Below are 17,196 nucleotides of genomic sequence, written 5' to 3' on the forward strand. Positions count from 1 at the left end.
CTTGGTCTCCACATCATATCAAATCATATGGTACTTTGTGTTGATGTGTTTAGTTGAACAATGGAATTCAAAATTCTTAGCCAACTTAATTACATAAGTATTTTCAACTAAAAGAGGAGTGGAATTCAATTATTTCTCCTGGAAAATATCAAGTATTTTTCTTAACCATACAATCTTCCTTTGTTATTTCTACAACTGCCACATATTTTGCATCTATTATGAAATCTACTAGAACTAATTGTTTGTGTGACCTCTAAGACACAGTGGTTGATTATTGATGCAAGATTCATGAGATAAACAAAAGTTGACACTCTGTTTTCTTTATCCTCATAAAAAATTGAATTAGCACATCTAATCAGGTTGAAGTCGTCCATCTTGGAATACTTGAGTATAGAGTCTTCAATTCCCTTTAAGCATATTTGAACTATTTTTGTAGCAAATCAATGTTGTTCACAATGTTTTTGCATGAACCTCGAAAGAATCCCAACAACAAATTAAATATATGGTTTATTGGTGGTAACATAGATAAGAATTCCCACAAGTTGTCTATACTTGGTTTCATCCTCGAATTCGTTCCCTTCTTTTGATGTGAGCTTTAAATTTTGTTTCGCTAGAGTAGAGAGAGGTTTACACTCAGTTATGCCAAATGTATTCACCAATTCTCCAATGCACTTCTTTTGTGAGATGAATATGTATTTTGGGTTTTGAGTCACTTCAACACTTAAGTAAAAGTGAAGATGTCCCAAATTTATCATCTAGAAACCTTTTTTGAATTCTTTCTCTACGGATGCAATATAGCTCTCATTTTTTAATGTTATCAATAAATCATCACATACATTACAAGATATACTATAGTTTTTTCAACTTTCTTAGCAAACAAAATTGCATCATCAAGATTACAGTTCTTGAAGTTCAATTTCAAAAGATGCTTAAGTAATTTTTTATACTCAGCTTCCAATGCTTATTTTAGGCCATATAAGTATTTTATGAGTTTGCGTACTTGTTGTTCATGTCCTTTCATAACAAAACCTTTTGGCTAAGATATGAATACATTTTCTTTCAATAAAGAAGTCTTCACATGCATTTGTTGAACTTTCCAATCCATTATGTGCTACCAAGGCACAAAGGGTACAAATGGTAGCCCATTTTTTTATGGAAGAAAGAGTCTCCTCATAATAAATGCCTTCTTTTTATGCAAATTCTTTCTTCACGAACATCATTTTGTTCTTTTCGAGTGACCCATTTGATTTGTAGACCCACTTGTAGCCAATTGGTTTGGTTCCAAATGGAGTATCTGCCAACTTCCGTGTCCAATTATCAAGGAAAGCATCATACTTCTTTTAAATGGATTCATTTTGTTGATCATGAGAGGAAAATTATTAAAAGGAAGTTGGTTCAAATTTAAAAGAAAAATTCAATTCACAATTATATGAAACATCCATGTCATCTACATCACCTCCATCATTTTGTCTAGAGGAACCTTTGGTTCCTATCCTTCTCACTTCATAAAGATTACCATATTCAAGTGTCTTGTTGAGCCACTTTGTTGAGCCTTTTTGAGATGGTGTAGGTTGCACCATCAATTGAAAGGGTTCCATATTTTCATCAATATTCAACCTTTCAATCCTCTAGATCACATCATCCAACTAAACTTATTGTTGTGATGAAATGGATAGAACTTATTTAGGAGGGGAAGAAGTTGTTGCAAAAGGATATTCCAAAGATTTATCCAAGACAAGGATCCCCCCTTCATGACTTGGAATCTCATCATCAAACTCATGATACATTTTACATGAGTGATCTATCTATATCATCAAGTTGTTGCTCAATAAATTTGTCATTATAAGAAGACTCAAGGAAAAAGAAAACATCTATGAAAAGGATAAACCTTTTTTTTACCTCATCATAAAGATGATATGCCTTGGTGATAGTTGAGTACCCTACGAAGATACACTTCTGACCCCTTGCATCAATCTTGTTTCTTAACTTCTTAGGAATCAAGATATGACATGTGGAACCAAATATCCTAAAATGCCTCAGTGAAGGAATGTGACCATACCACATTTCACATGGAGTCTTATTTCCAAGAATATAATATGGATACCTTTTTTTACATATACTGCACTTAGAACCACATTATCCAAAAACATCAATTTTACCTTTTTGAAAAACATCATGGAATGAACCATGTCAAAAGGTTCTTGGTCATTCTTTCAACTACACAATTATGTTGAGGATGTTGTGGAACCATGGTTTGATGTTGAATCCTATGTTGGAAAATATATTTTTTAAATTCATTGGATGCATATTATCCTCCCTTATTGGTATGAGAAGTGCCAATACGTGATTGTTCTTCATTTTGGATCAGTAGATGAATATTTAAAAAAAAAAAGCTTGTGAGTTATCTTTCAACAAGCACACCCAACACATCCTTGTTTAATCATAAATGAAAATCATGAAATATTTATTATCATTAGCAAATGGAACAAGCATGGGGTCATGCAAGTCAAGATGTATCAAGCCAATTTTTCTAAGTGTTGTTGAAGTGGAGTCATGAAAAGGCTTAATGTGTTTCTCACATATGCAAATAACATAGATAGATAGATAGATAGATAGATAGATAAAATAATCATACTAATAACATAAATTCATTTAAGGTCGACGGAGGCGGCTGGTTGGTAAAGTCGGACTTGTAAATACGCTCAGGTCTTGTGCTCAAACCTGAGCCAGGGCGTTGACTAGTCATGGGTGTTACTTGTTTCCTAGGCCAAGCCCGCTCACCTTTTTGTGATGGCAGGAGGGGGATGGATTCTCATTAATCTCGAAGGAAACATTGAATACAAATATGATTGGGGCCTGGGTAGGAAGACAAACAATCAAGATGAATCTTATGGTTTGTTTCTCAGTCTATCATTGGCTCAAAAAAAGGGCATCAAAAAGATCCAGGTATTAGGAGACTCAATGTTGATCATAAATCATATTAACTATATTTCATCAGCAAAAAACATGAACCTAAATCAAATTATTAATAGATCCCAAGGGATGATTCCCTTCTTTGATTTTGTGTCATTTTTTCATATCCTGTCGAACAGTAAAAAGGGTCTTTTTCACCTCTATTTACCTCACATTAACTTATCAATCCAGGAACGATTTGTTATCTCAAAGAGTGTACTCAGTTTGAGGCGGTCATTTATCAGAGTAATGCTAGTAGTATAGTGCTCAAGAAAATACAAGAGTAAATGGATGCTTAAAATAATATCTACTTACAGCAAAGCACTTTAAGACTTAAATCATGCATTTAGAAGACTAAGTAAATTATCAGTCAAGGGTACAGTAACAATAACTCATCCCTCTGTAAACTGATGTAACTGAAGACAATCAAGGAACGGATCATCAACCTAGGAACTAGACAACGAATGTCAATGCTCACTACAGTTTCAGATCATGCAATGGCAATGCAAATAACCAGAAATGGAACAGCAACTATAATTGAAACAGCAACTAGGAAATGGAACCGCAACTAGTCTTGATAAACAACGAAACCTTACTCTAAGGAAATAAAGGCAGCAATCATATCCTACAGAAATCAAAGAGAAATCCTTACTCTAAAAATAAATCGGACAGCAAATAGAAATAGAACGGCAACCAATTAGCAATGAAATGTAGAACAGCGCTTAGAGCCAATTGTGAATGTACAGTAAACCGAAATAAATATCACACACAGCACACATTGATATTGAGAGAAACAGTAATTTGACTCCAATACCACAAATATTTATCTCAGTTATAAAGGATAACGATCACAATTCATAATGGAAAAGCAATGTTAATTGAACAGCAATCGTAATTAAGTATAAACCATAGATGAATACAGTAATACCAACTTAAGAATATTACAACCTGGTTACTCTGTAATTGAACAACAATAGCATTCTGTAAAGAACAGTAATGTTACATCAATGATTTAAAGGAACAGCAATGCGTTATGAAGTCAGAATGAACAATACGACATTCCTGTTACAGAGAACAATCTTGTAAATATAACAGAGCTGTAATATAAAATAACAAAACACACCAGATTACCGATCAAAGTTGATAATGAAAACCACGCATGAATTAAAGATAATGGTACAAGAGCAAGTGTTCCACCAGGGTCGGGCCCTTAGCCGCTTGAGATTATTCCAGGATCAAAGATGGAGCAGCAACCAGATTTATATTAAAGCATCCAAAAAAAGTTATAGCGGATCACTTCTCAACGAGAGTCGATGATCAAAGTTTTAAATACAAAGAGAAATTACATAAGAGTAACAACAACCCGTCCCCTGGGCTAGCAGTGCTACCCCTTTTTATAACAGCTGAGCAGAGATATCAATGATGCAAAAATAGTTAAGATTGCGATCCCTTGGGATCAAAGGATCCTGAGGGATTCGCCAAACTGTTAATTCCAGTTATCCCTTTGTTCTCTTGCGCTGATTCGATATCTCCTTTTCCTTTCCTTGGTTGATACGCTTCAGTTTGGATCGCCTTGTCTGCATATGGTTTCCTGCCACAGGGACAGCAGTTAACTCTGCCCTGTCTTTTTCCTTGGGACGGCAATCTTTCGTTTTTCCCTTTTTCTGCATAAGAAAATGGCGATTATTAGTTATTCTGTGTTACATACAAATCTCATCGATTTTGTCATAATTTATTCTTATTTACCTAGTTCATGATAAAAAAGGATTATGAGTTTTTAAAGAAAAGGTGACAAAATAATCAATAAAACATACCTTCTTCAGTACTCGACATATCCTAAGAGGGAATAATTAGGAAGCAGATAAGCAAGCAAATTTGGCTTACCAGTTGAATGCAAAAAAAAAAGTATAGTGAATGAGGTAGAGGAAACAATATGCATTCCCTAATATTATTCATGGGTTCCAATTATTGGTCTGAGGATGGAATTCTTGGCTCATCCAAGAGGTTAGAAAGTATTAACAAGTAAGATTTTTCAAGGTTAGTCTCACATAAGCTTTCCTTACCCCCCCACCCCCCACCCCTTCCTCCCCCTCCCCTCTTCTCCTTTATCACCTCTCCTCCATAACCCCCGTCACCCTTCTTCCTCTCATCTCGTTAAAACTCACATTCTTATTATTCCTCCTCTTCTCCATTTTTTTATGGCGCCTTCCCCCTTTTCTTTCAGCCTCCCGCTCCTTGGTCTCCAACCGACCCTTGCTTGGCCCGACCTGTCCTTGTGCCTCATGGAAATGGTTATATTAGTCTACTGCAAAAACGTGTCTGTGTCCTTGATGATGGTACTTCAATCAAACATCGTGAGAATCCATCCCCTAGGACATGGATTATATTGCAAAGGTCAGTCATCCAGCACAAGAGAAGGTAATTTAATGGGAGTGCGGGAGAAACATTTATTCCCTCTGCTCAGAAGTGCTCTAGCTGATCGTGAGAGGAAGGCATGGGTGAGGATGAAGGACGAGGAGAAGAGCTGGGAAATTATGGTTGATAGTTGGGAAATTAAGGAGGAGCATTAGGATATAAGCTCCATGAGTACCAATCTCCAGTATAACATCAATATCTAGACCTGCACCTTCTATTTGAGGAGTAACGATTTGATATGTTATTATGGTTTAAGGTTCATCTTTGCTTAGGTGGTCTTTGTGAAGCCCTGGCGGCTGAAGGTGGGGTCTCTGAGCACCTATTGCGGGTTTGGGGTCAAAGCGTTAGCCTTCAGGGGGGTTTCTGGAGGAGTTTATTGTCGCAAAGGGAACATGTGTGTCGATTTACAAAGTCCTAGTTGTATGAGTTAGGCTACGAATTGTGAGGATAAGAAGAGTCGAGCGGGGGATCTGGAGCAGAACTTCGCAGGCATTCTGGAGTTAGGGGTCTATGGCATACTGGATTTGGGGGTCTGTGGCATTCTAGAGTGGGGTGTCTGTGGCATTCTGGAAAAAATCATGAGCGTGCACAACAATAAAGTAGAGGACAGCTCTATGTCCGGCTCCTGGGGCCACCGCAGGCCTAGGACGGGGAGGTCGAGGGAGGGAAACGCTCAAGAAGGCAGCAGCAACAGGGAGGGTTGTAACAACTGTGTGCAGGAATATTTGGAGATTTAGGAAGATTTGGAAATACTGCAGCGATGTATCCACCAACAGTAAATCGAGACTCTGGCCATGCAGGAAAAGCAATTGGAAAAAAAGGAGTGCATCCAACAATTGGAAGATGAGGTGGATGTGTTGCATCAGTAAATTGAACAATTGAAGCTCAAAATGGAGGAAAACAACAAGAGAAATTAAGAAGAATTCATTGTATTAGATCTGAACAGTCCAGCGTCGATGGAAGAGTAGTCTATTCTCTCACTTTGTTTTTGCAAAATGTTTTGGAATGGCATACTATAAATGTATATATTTACTATTTTAGTTATGTCGATTGTATAGCCATAGGCTTCCAATAATGATAAATTTTTGAAAGAAGCATGGGGAAAACTATTAGGGAAGGGATGGGGAACAACTGATGTATCAGAAGCCCTTAGGAGGCTCAAAACTACGATGTAAAATCTCGATTTTGCATGCGAACAGGCGCAATTTATATATATATAAACACTACTCATTCTGGTTAAAAAATAAAATAAGATAAGTTCATTTTAATTTCAATTTTTTTTCAAATTACCTTTTTTTTATAGGTTTCCTTCATATTTTCTAAATTTAAAATTGATTGCATGTTAAATATTTTAAAAGAAACAACAATTAGATTGCTTCCGACCTTTGATCCCTAAACCAATCATTTATTCTCTTGATCCCTACCTCTAGTTGGCTCCCATGACCCCTTTGGAGTCCACTTTGGGGGGCAAGGGAGCCCACCTCCCCCTCTTCTTGACCCAATAGCCGCAACTTTCTTGTCCCTCATCTCCTCACTTGGTCATCCTAGCGATCACCCCTTTGTATCTAAATTTGTAAAACATTTGGACTCGATCCATGAAATTGATCTACCCCCCTTCGTCCCTTGAAAGGTAACTCTCTCATTGCCAAGCAAGATCTAGTAGGGCAATTTATGAAATTGGTCTCCAAAAATCAAAGGTAAAATATATCCTTGATTATGCGGAAGAGGACACTACACCTTCTAGTTCGAATCTAAGGAAGATAGAGATTTAATCTTTAGGAATGATCTGTACTTCATGAATTCGATGGGTCTTTATTTAAATAGATGGACGCCAAACTTTGATCCAGAGCTTGACATTCCTAATGTTGTGCTAGTTAGGGTCTCTCTCCCTCGCCTTTTTGATTCAATGTTGGGGAGATGACTCAATAAGAACCATAGGGAATGAAATCGGAAAATATATATGTCGGATTGAGGCAAAGGAGAACATGCATGCATGTGCAAGGATATGTGTGGAAGTTGATTTACCCAGAGACTTCCTGAAGCAATTCCACTCAAGGTTGATAATTCGTCACACATACAATAGCTAGACTACGAGAAATTTCCCTTTAAATGCAAGGTATGTCACAAATATGGTCATTTTGCCAATAAATGTCCAAATAAATCAACAAAAAAAATTCAAGAGGCTCGAGAAGGACAATGGGAAACAATTAAGCACAAAATAATAATCCCAACAAAAATCCAAATCAAATTAGGCCATCTAATCCTAGAATTACCCCATCGGCCCCTCATTCAACTCCTCTCTTCCAACTTCCATCAAAGTCAAGCCCTTGTCCTATTCAGGGGCCTCCATATCTAGCTCCTCCAACACCTTTAATACCCTGACTATTCTAGCTTCATATCCATATGAACATCAAGCCACATTCATTGAACAAGAAGAGGTGGAGGCTCCAGAATAACAACTCCCCTCAATTCAACCATGTAATGATCACCAAATCAAGGCTCCTGAAAAGATCAACAATATCCCTCATATCTCTTATAATCTTGAAATAACCTTAAAGGATCAAGTGTCGAAACATGGTGATCCCATATCCTTATTCTTCGATCTTCCCCTCATCTGTCTAAATCAATCAACTCCCACCTTTGCTAGAATTTTGAACAAAACTAAAGTTAAAGAAACTGCAGTGTCACCATAAGCACTACAAAGAAAATATGAAAGAAAATCCAACGAAGAGGTTCATAAAGAAGCAGCACAAAAAGATACGATAATGGGCATTCAACAACCTATGGATTCATTATCAGGGAATGGGAAAGCACCAAAAGAACCTCTTACCCAGGCAGGGAGAGTCAAGGGCCCCACCACCCTCCCTCAAGGTAAATAATGATTTTGTTCTCCTGGAACTATAGAGGCCTTTGTAAATCTTCAAAAATAAGTATGATGAAAGATATAGTAAGATCAAGAAAACCTGCAACTTTATTATTTGAGGAGACCAAATCAAATGAGGAAGAAATGGCATCTATAGTCAAGAAAATTGGAAAAGATATTAAAGGGATAACAATCAACATGAGAGGCACTTCATGAGGAATATATATAATAAGGAACCACAAAATTTTGGATATTCAAAATACTCAATGGGAGCAGCATTAGATAAAGATAGATTTTCAAACTAAAGGGAACAATATCTCATTCTATAACATTTACGCCCTGGCGCACTACAGAGTGAAAGAACAATGTTGGAACTCCTTAGCACTCAAGTTAGACTCAAATGGTGGTTGCTTTGCTATACTTGGATTTGACCTCAATCTTGTAATGAAAAATGAAGAAAAAAGAAGAAGTCTTTACCTCCATGATCCAAGCAGAGCCAAACGAGAAAACCTAATTGTTGATCACAATTTTATGGATATCAAACGAATAAATGACAAGTTCACATGGAGAAATAGATGACTTAGGGCAAAAAATATCAAAGAATGGTTAGATCAGTTCATAGTCCACACATATCTTGTAGCTGGATGTGCCACAATGTCTTTAAGGATACTACCAACAACAATATCTAACCACAAACCTATAAGCATAACCTGTGAAGAAAGAGCAAACTTCATACCTCTCCCTTTCTGCTATAACCCCCTCTAGTCCAAAAACAAGGAAGTAACATTGTTGGTTGAATAAGCTTGGCACACAAAAATAAATGGCTCACCATGATTTATCTGGGAACCAAAGCTAAAGCTTGTTATGTTCTCAAGACTTGGGAAATAAATAGCTACAGAGAGCCAATCTAGGAAAAGTGCACTCTCCAAAGGAGTTGGAAGAAGTGCAGTTAAGACTAGAAAATGAAGTGGAGACAAAAGAACTCCAAGCACAAGAAAAGGAGCTCTATTGGAAAATCTATCAAATAAATAGAAAAGAGGAAGAGGATTGGAGAATTAAATCAAGAATCCTATGGATCTAGGCTAGAATAAATAAAAATAATGTCAGCTCTATCTACAAAGAAGGGAATATATTAATTGAAGGGGTAGAGCCGATCAAATAGGAAGCCTATTAGCACTTCAGTGGGCTCCTAATAGCAAATCTCGAGCTAGCTAATTATGAGGAAATTCTCATCCCAATCCCAAGAAAAGTAATGGAAGAGCAAAATGTTATTTTAACCAAGTCAGTAACTTAATAAGAAATGCAATGAGAAATTTGGGGGTTGCATGCTGACAAAGCGCCGAGACCTATTGGTTTTTCGATCTCCTTCTATAGATCCTATTGGGGGCTCATAAAAAAAAATATCCTCAAAATGATTCACTAGGCATAGAAGAAATTTAAAAATGGGAGCAATACCAACTCTACTTTTCTACCCTTAATCCCCAAAGAAACCAAACCTTCCTCCTTTAACCACTTTTGATCAATCTCTTTATGCAACTCCTCCTATAAAATCTTGACCAAAATCCTGGTAAACCGATTAAAGAACCTCCTCCCTTAGCTGATATTTGAAAACTAGGGCGACTTTATACAACAGTGACAGATAGTGGACAACATCCATCTAGTCCAATAAGTAATCCATTCAAGTCTCTCTCAAGAAGAAAAAGGCTTCATTCTTAAGCTATATATGGAAAACGCCTTAAATAGGGTAAGCCATTCCTTCCTTCTTATCATGTTAAAAAGATTTGGCTTTGCTACTAAATTCATTGACTTTATCAAAGATTGTATTAGTAAGTTGTGGGTTGCAGCATTAGTAAATGGAAGATCAGGCCAATTATTCCAAAACATAAGAGGGATAAGGTAAGGGTGCCCTCTATCACCCTTCCTATATATTCTTATTGCATATTCCCTTAGCAAAAAGCTAAAGCAATATAGACAAAGAGGGTTGATGACTGGTATCCACTTCAACAACAGAACAAAATGTTTAAACCACTCACAATTCACAAATTACATGCTTCTAATTAGAGGATCCTCAACAATAATGGCAAGAAGAATAAAAACAATCTTGATCTCTTCCTCGAAGCATCGGGAGGATTACTTAACAAAATCAAGAGCAACATATATGGATGGAACACATGCCCAAAATCCTAAGATGAATCTCTCAATTTTTTTAAATTCCTCACAATTCAAATTGGACTTATTTGAAGTATTTAGGAATGCCAATATTCAAGCAAATTGTGAAGGTTGAGGTATGGGTAGAGATAAAAAAGATGAGAAAGGAATTGCAATATTGGGGGATACAGTGACTAGATCTTGCAGGCTGCGCCATCTTAATAAAATCTATATTATCAACTCTCCCCATCTACCAATATACGACCTTACAAGCACATGTTAGAATTCAAAAGCAAATTCAAATCCTCCAAAGGAAATTTTTATGACAGGGGGGGAAGTTAGATGCAAAAAAAAAACCCACCTCCTCAAGTGGAAAAAGGCTAAAAATCCTTATGAAAGAGGGGGATCGGCTTCAAGAAACTTGAGCTTATGAACATAGCTTTGGGATTGAAAATCCTCTGGAGACTCATTATAGAGGGACCAACATGGTGGAAACAAGTCATTGGAGGAAAACACCTTACCACGTCCATAAAAAAACTTTTAAAATCTCCTATTCCTCTTCGAAATCGCTCTCCAATTTGGAAATTATGCAAGAAGGTTATCCCTCTTGTGAAGTCTCACACATCTAGAATCCTGGGTGTTGATTTTTACTAGTACAACATATGTAAGTACTTATTTTTGAAACATGATAATTACTTCCACTTATGTAGATGATTATTTGTTCTTTCAACGTATCATCAAACAATTATACATTAAAAATTTCAACCATAGAAATACTAGAGCAATAGATATCACAATGCACAAAGAGACAAGAAGATTTTAGCTTGGGAAAACCCAACCAACCTTTTCCTTAGACAATCAATGCAACAAGAGATACATCAAAGTCAACTAACCAACAATATGACCATCCCCCAAGGACCAAGTCAACCCTCCACAATTATGTCCACAGAAGCTCTGCAACAAGGTCTCCAAGATGGTCAAAAATGTCCTCCAACTTTGCCTCAGAATGCACACTATGCCACAGATATAGGTTTTAACCCCGTACAGAAATTACCTACATACGAATTCTAAAACACAGAAAATAAACAATGCGAAAGCATAACACATAAAAAACATATACACAGATATTTTCCCCTGGATCCCAAAACTGGGACTACCAGCTTGATTTTTCATTATATTCCTTTCAATGTTACAATACATATTTATACATGTCGAAGCATCCAATACCATGGACCGAAAACCATCACGTCCAAAACCATGAACTGAAAACTATCGCATCCAAAACCATGGACCGAAAACTGTCACGTCCAAAACCATGTGCGAAAATCATGCACAAAACCATAGGTAGGTCCGTTACCTGCACCCCTCAAACCCCCTGTGACCCCCCCGCTACACAATCAACGCAACAAAGGGGGGGCTCTGCCCCCCCTCTAACCCCCGATTAACTAAGTGGGCTAGTAGTGGAAAGAATATAACACAATGCAACATTCTCTCACTTGTTGTTTTCTTTCCATAGGGGGGCACAAGAGAGCTTAGTCATTTATCCAGCCCTCCAATGCCCATTGTTTCTCTACACCAAGAGAACTTCTCAGAGCTCACAGATTTTGTCAATGCATCTGCAGTATTCTTCAAAGTGTCCACCTTTACCAGCAACACCTTTTTGTCTTCTATCATATCCCTCACAAAGTGATACTGAACATCAATGTGCTTTGTCTTTGAATGGTAAGCAGAGTTCTTTGCCAAGAAAATTGCACTTTGGTTGTCACAGTCTATCATTATAGCTCCCTGTACTAACCCCATACTTGAACACAATCTCTGCAACCAATCTGCTTCCTTGCTTGCATGAGGGGCTGCCATGTATTCTGCCTCTGTAGTTGATAATGCCACTACATATTGTCTCTTACTCATCCAACTGACTGCACCTCCAAATAGGTTAAACACATACCCCCTTGTAGATCTTCTCTGATCCAAATCTCCAGCCCAGTCTACATCAATAAAACCACGAATATCCAACACTCTGTCCAATCCTGGTCTTCCTTGGTAGCACAAACCATAATCACTAGTGCCACGCAAATACCTGAAAACTCGCTTCATTGTTATCCAGTGATCCATCCCTAGTTTTGACATAAACTTGCTCAATACTCCCACTGCATGTACAATGTCTGGTCTAGTACATACCATTGCATACATCAGGCTACCGACTGCACTTGCATATGGAACACGGGACGTGTCCTCTTCCTCTTCTTGTGTCTTGGGACATTGTTCAGCGGATAACCTCACACCTACAGGAATAGGAACCTTCACCGGTTTACTATCCTGCATATTAAACCTCTACAGTATTGTCTTGACATACTTCCTTTGATTTAACCAGAGCTTCCTCTTTTCCCGATCTCGTTTAATTTCCATGCCCAAAATATAGTTTGCAGCACCAAGATATTTCATGTCGAATTTGGAGGACAATTGGGTCTTCAAATCGTGGATAATTTCTTTGTCATTTCCAACCAGCAACATATCATCCACATATAAGACCAGATAAATAACATGGTCACCAATTAATTTAAAATACACACAGTGATTTGCTTTGCTTCTGGTGAAGCCAAGTCCCCGTATAAATGTATCAAATTTCTAATACCACATCCTTGGTGACTATTTTAACCCATACAGAGACGTCTTTAACTTGCATACCATTTCTTTCTTACCCTTCACCGCAAAACCTTCAGGTTGCTTCATGTAGATCTCCTCTTCCAGATCCCTGTGAAGAAATTGTGTCTTCACATCCATCTGTTCTACCTCGAAATCAAAAGCAGAAGCAACAGATAAAAGTAATCTATTAGAAGCTACCTTGGAAACAAGAGAAAATATATCACCAAAATCAATTCCTGGCACCTGGGAATAACCTTTTGCTACCAACCAAGCTTTGTATTTCTCCATCTTTCCTTCTACATTTGTCTTCTTCTTGAACACCCATTTGTTGCCAATTGGTTTCCTTCCAGCCGGCAACTCCACCAGATCCCAAGCCTCATTTTTGTGCAAAGATGCCATTTCATCAACCATGGCCTCTTTCCAGAGTTTGCCATCCTCTGAATCTATTGCTTCCTTCATAGTTCTGGGATCATCATCAGTAACAGATAAAGCAAAATTTGAACAGAAAGCAGATGGACTATACCTTTCTGGCTGCCTTCTTTCTCGAACTGATCTTCTCACACCCGGAGTTTGTGGCTCTTCATCTTCTGATTCCTCCTCTGTTGTAGAGTCTGATTCTTCCTCCTTAAGCTCAAACTCTATCTTCTCAGGTTCCTTTGGTTGGACTTCATGTTTAATAACATCTTTCACATCTCTGAACACCACATCTAGGTTGTACACAACCTTCCTTGTTACTGGGTTCCAAAGCTTATAACCCTTTAAACCATCCTTATACCCAATAAAGATGCACTTTTCAGATTTACTATCCAACTTGGTTCTTTTCTCCTTTGGAACATGTACATATGCATCACATCCAAATACCTTCAGATGTGAAAGAGAGGGTTTCTTACCAGTCCATACCTCTTGTGGAGTCTTATCCTCCAACGCTGATGAAGGTGATCTGTTGACCAGGTAACATGCTGTCTCCACCACCTCTGCCCAGAATTCATGTCCTAACCCGGCACCACTAAGCATGCTTCTTGCCCTTTCCATCAATGTCTTGTTCATTCTTTCTGCAACTCCATTTTGCTCAGGTGTGTATGGAGTAGTCTTTTTCCGTGCTATACCACACTTCTTACAGAATTCTTCAAATTCCTTGCTACAAAACTCTCCACCATTATCTGTCCTCAACACCTTTATCTTTTGCTCTATCTAGTTCTCCACCAGAGCCTTAAATTCTTTAAACCTGTCAAAGACTTCAGAGTCTTATTAAGGAAATATATCCATGTATTCCTTGAGAAGTCATCTATAAGTGATACATAGTACACAGACTTACCCAGTGATGGAACCTTCACAGGTCCAAACACATCACTGTGAACAAGCTCTAATATTTGTTTCGCCCTCTTACCACCAGAGGGGAAACCAACCCGATTTTGCTTCCCATATGCACAATTTTCACAGAAACCAAAATCCAGAGAGCTATTACTCATACCCTCTACCATACCTTTACCATGAAGTATTCGAAGGCCCTTCTCTCCAATATGTCCAAGCCTTTGATGCCACAGTGTGGTCTTCTCTCCAAAGACCACTAGATTTTCTGCTCCACTTTCAGGAACCACAGAACTGTTGCACCCATCAACAACAGTGCTACCTTGCAGCTTGTACAAAGTTCCAATCTGAACTCCCCACATCAATACCAGTGCTCCCCGAACCATCTTGCAGGTATCCATCTCGAACACTATTTTTACACATGCATCATCCAACTTGCTTACATAAATCAGATTTCTTGCTAATGCAGGAATATGCAGAACACCCGGAAGTGTTCTAACGCTTCCACCTTGCAACTTCAACTTTACTTTTCCACGACCAACAATTCTAGCCTTCTTGTCATCCCCCAAGAAGGCATCACCGCCATCCTATTTCTCATACTTGCAGAACCACTCTCTATGGGGAGTGAAGTGAAAGGATGCACTTGAGTCAATCAACCATGCCTCATGATCTACATGTGTACTTGAAGAAGCCAATTACACATCCCCACCTTCATCTGAGGTGGTTTTCGCCTCTGTAGAAGGAGCATCATCAGATCCCTTTCCTTTATCAGGAGCTTTAGATTCATAGTCCCTTTTGTAGTGTCCTTCCTTTCCGCATTTCCAGCACACCACCTTTAGAGGTTTTCCTGGAGATTTAGATCTCCCTCTAGATTTAGATCTCCCACTCGATGACTTATTTTTGTTTCTGTTCTGGGACCGTCCTCGTATCACCATTCTAGCTCTCCATATTTTTCCGTCTCATCTCCTCCATCAGCAAGGATAAGACTATTTCATCAAACTGCAAGGCAGTTGTATTGCTACCTATTGCAATAACCAGGCTATCCCATGAATCTGGTAGAGAACACAACAAACTGAAGCACTTATCTTCATCTGAAATTTTAATATCAATAGATAATAACTGACTTACCATAGTATTAAATGTGTTCAGATGCTCTATCACTGAGTCTCCATCTTTCATCCTCATGTTATACAACTTTTTCCATAGGAACAGTGTATTCACCAGAGACTTAGATTGGTACAAAGTCCCTAACTTGTCCCACAAAGCCTTCGTTGTAGCTTCCCTTGATACATTCAGCAATACTAAATCTGAGACACACAATCGTATTGTGCTCTTTTCCTTCCGATCCAACTTCTTCCATTCTTCATCGGACACTCTTGTTGGTTTAGTACCCGGATCCACTGCGATTCACTGATCTTTATCTACCAATAGATCCTCCATCTTGAGTTTCCACAACTCAAAACTCTGACCATTAAATTTCTCGATCTCTATCTTTCCACTGCTCACCGTCTTCTTTCACCACCAAAATTGATCTCGCAGATCTCCCACTGAACAGGGTCTACTACAGGCCTGAGTGAAACCCCTCAGCAACAAAGGCATCCCCTTGAAGCCAAAACAACTTTGATACCAAATGTAGATTTTAACCCCGTACAAAAATTACCTGCATATGAATTCTAAAACACAGAAAATAAACAATGCGAGAGCATAACACATAAAAAACATATACACAGAGATTTTCCCCTGGATGCAAAAAATGGGACTAGCAACTTGATTTTACATTATATTCCTTTCAATGTTACAATACATATTTATACATGTCGAAGCATCCAATACCATGGACCGAAAACCATTGCATCCAAAACCATGGACCGAAAACCATCACGTCCAAAACCATGTGCGAAAATCATGCACAAAACCATAGGTAGGTCCGCCCAACCTAATATAGGGTCCAAAAAAACAAACTTTTTCAGGGCACTGCCCTGGACCCCATAGAGGGGGGTTACTTGTGACCACCCCCCCCCCCCCACTACACAATCATCGCAACGAAGGGGTGGCTTCGGCCCCCCTCTGACCCCCCGGTTAATTACGTGGGCTTGTCGTGGAAAGAATATAACACAACCCAACAATAGAAAACAAGGTCTCAAGATGGTCGAAACTCGTCCTTTATCTAAGCCTCAAGTTTAGATGATGCCACTGACTTTTGTACCTAAAAACTTTGCACTAATCCATAGAGAATTCACACTATGCCATAGAAAAGTATGCCTTGGAAAATCATCCTAAGCTTAGTGTCCTTTGATTACTAGAGCAAGTGAGTATTCTCCTTCTAATCTTCATCCTTGTGCTCCTTGTCTTCTTCGCACAAAACAAATATATATGAGGTGACCTAAAATGTGTCCTTGGAGGTAGAAGAGTAGGCTTATCTATTTTTATAACCATGTGAAAGGGTCTCTCTCATGAGCAACCTGACTTGGTCTCTTGTGGAGGAAAATACAAAAATTCAAATTTTCATTTTTCCTAATTTGACAAGGTCATGAAGAACATCCCATATTAAATTTCTTTTGAATATAAAAATAAATAATTTTTCTTTTTCTTGCAAGCATGAAGAGCATGCTTCAAAATAAAATTTTCTTTTACAAATATATTTTATATTTCCACTATTACAAGTACAAAAGAATATTATGAAGAGCGACCATGGCTACAAAATTCAACACTCCCTCTTAGCAAGGGAGGTATTTATAATGACTATCTAGATGTTCTTTGTATACATGATCTCTCTAAGGAAAGGTTCAACTCGTCAATAGCATCATAATCTAGGTCAACATCCTTGACCTACATCATCATCAACAACATGTATCATAACCCAGTTT

Source organism: Pinus tabuliformis, chromosome 6 (assembly GCF_031772625.1).
Source record: "Pinus tabuliformis cultivar Carrire ecotype Pingquan chromosome 6, CPIR1, whole genome shotgun sequence".
In the NCBI taxonomy this organism is placed as follows: Eukaryota; Viridiplantae; Streptophyta; class Pinopsida; order Pinales; family Pinaceae; genus Pinus; species Pinus tabuliformis.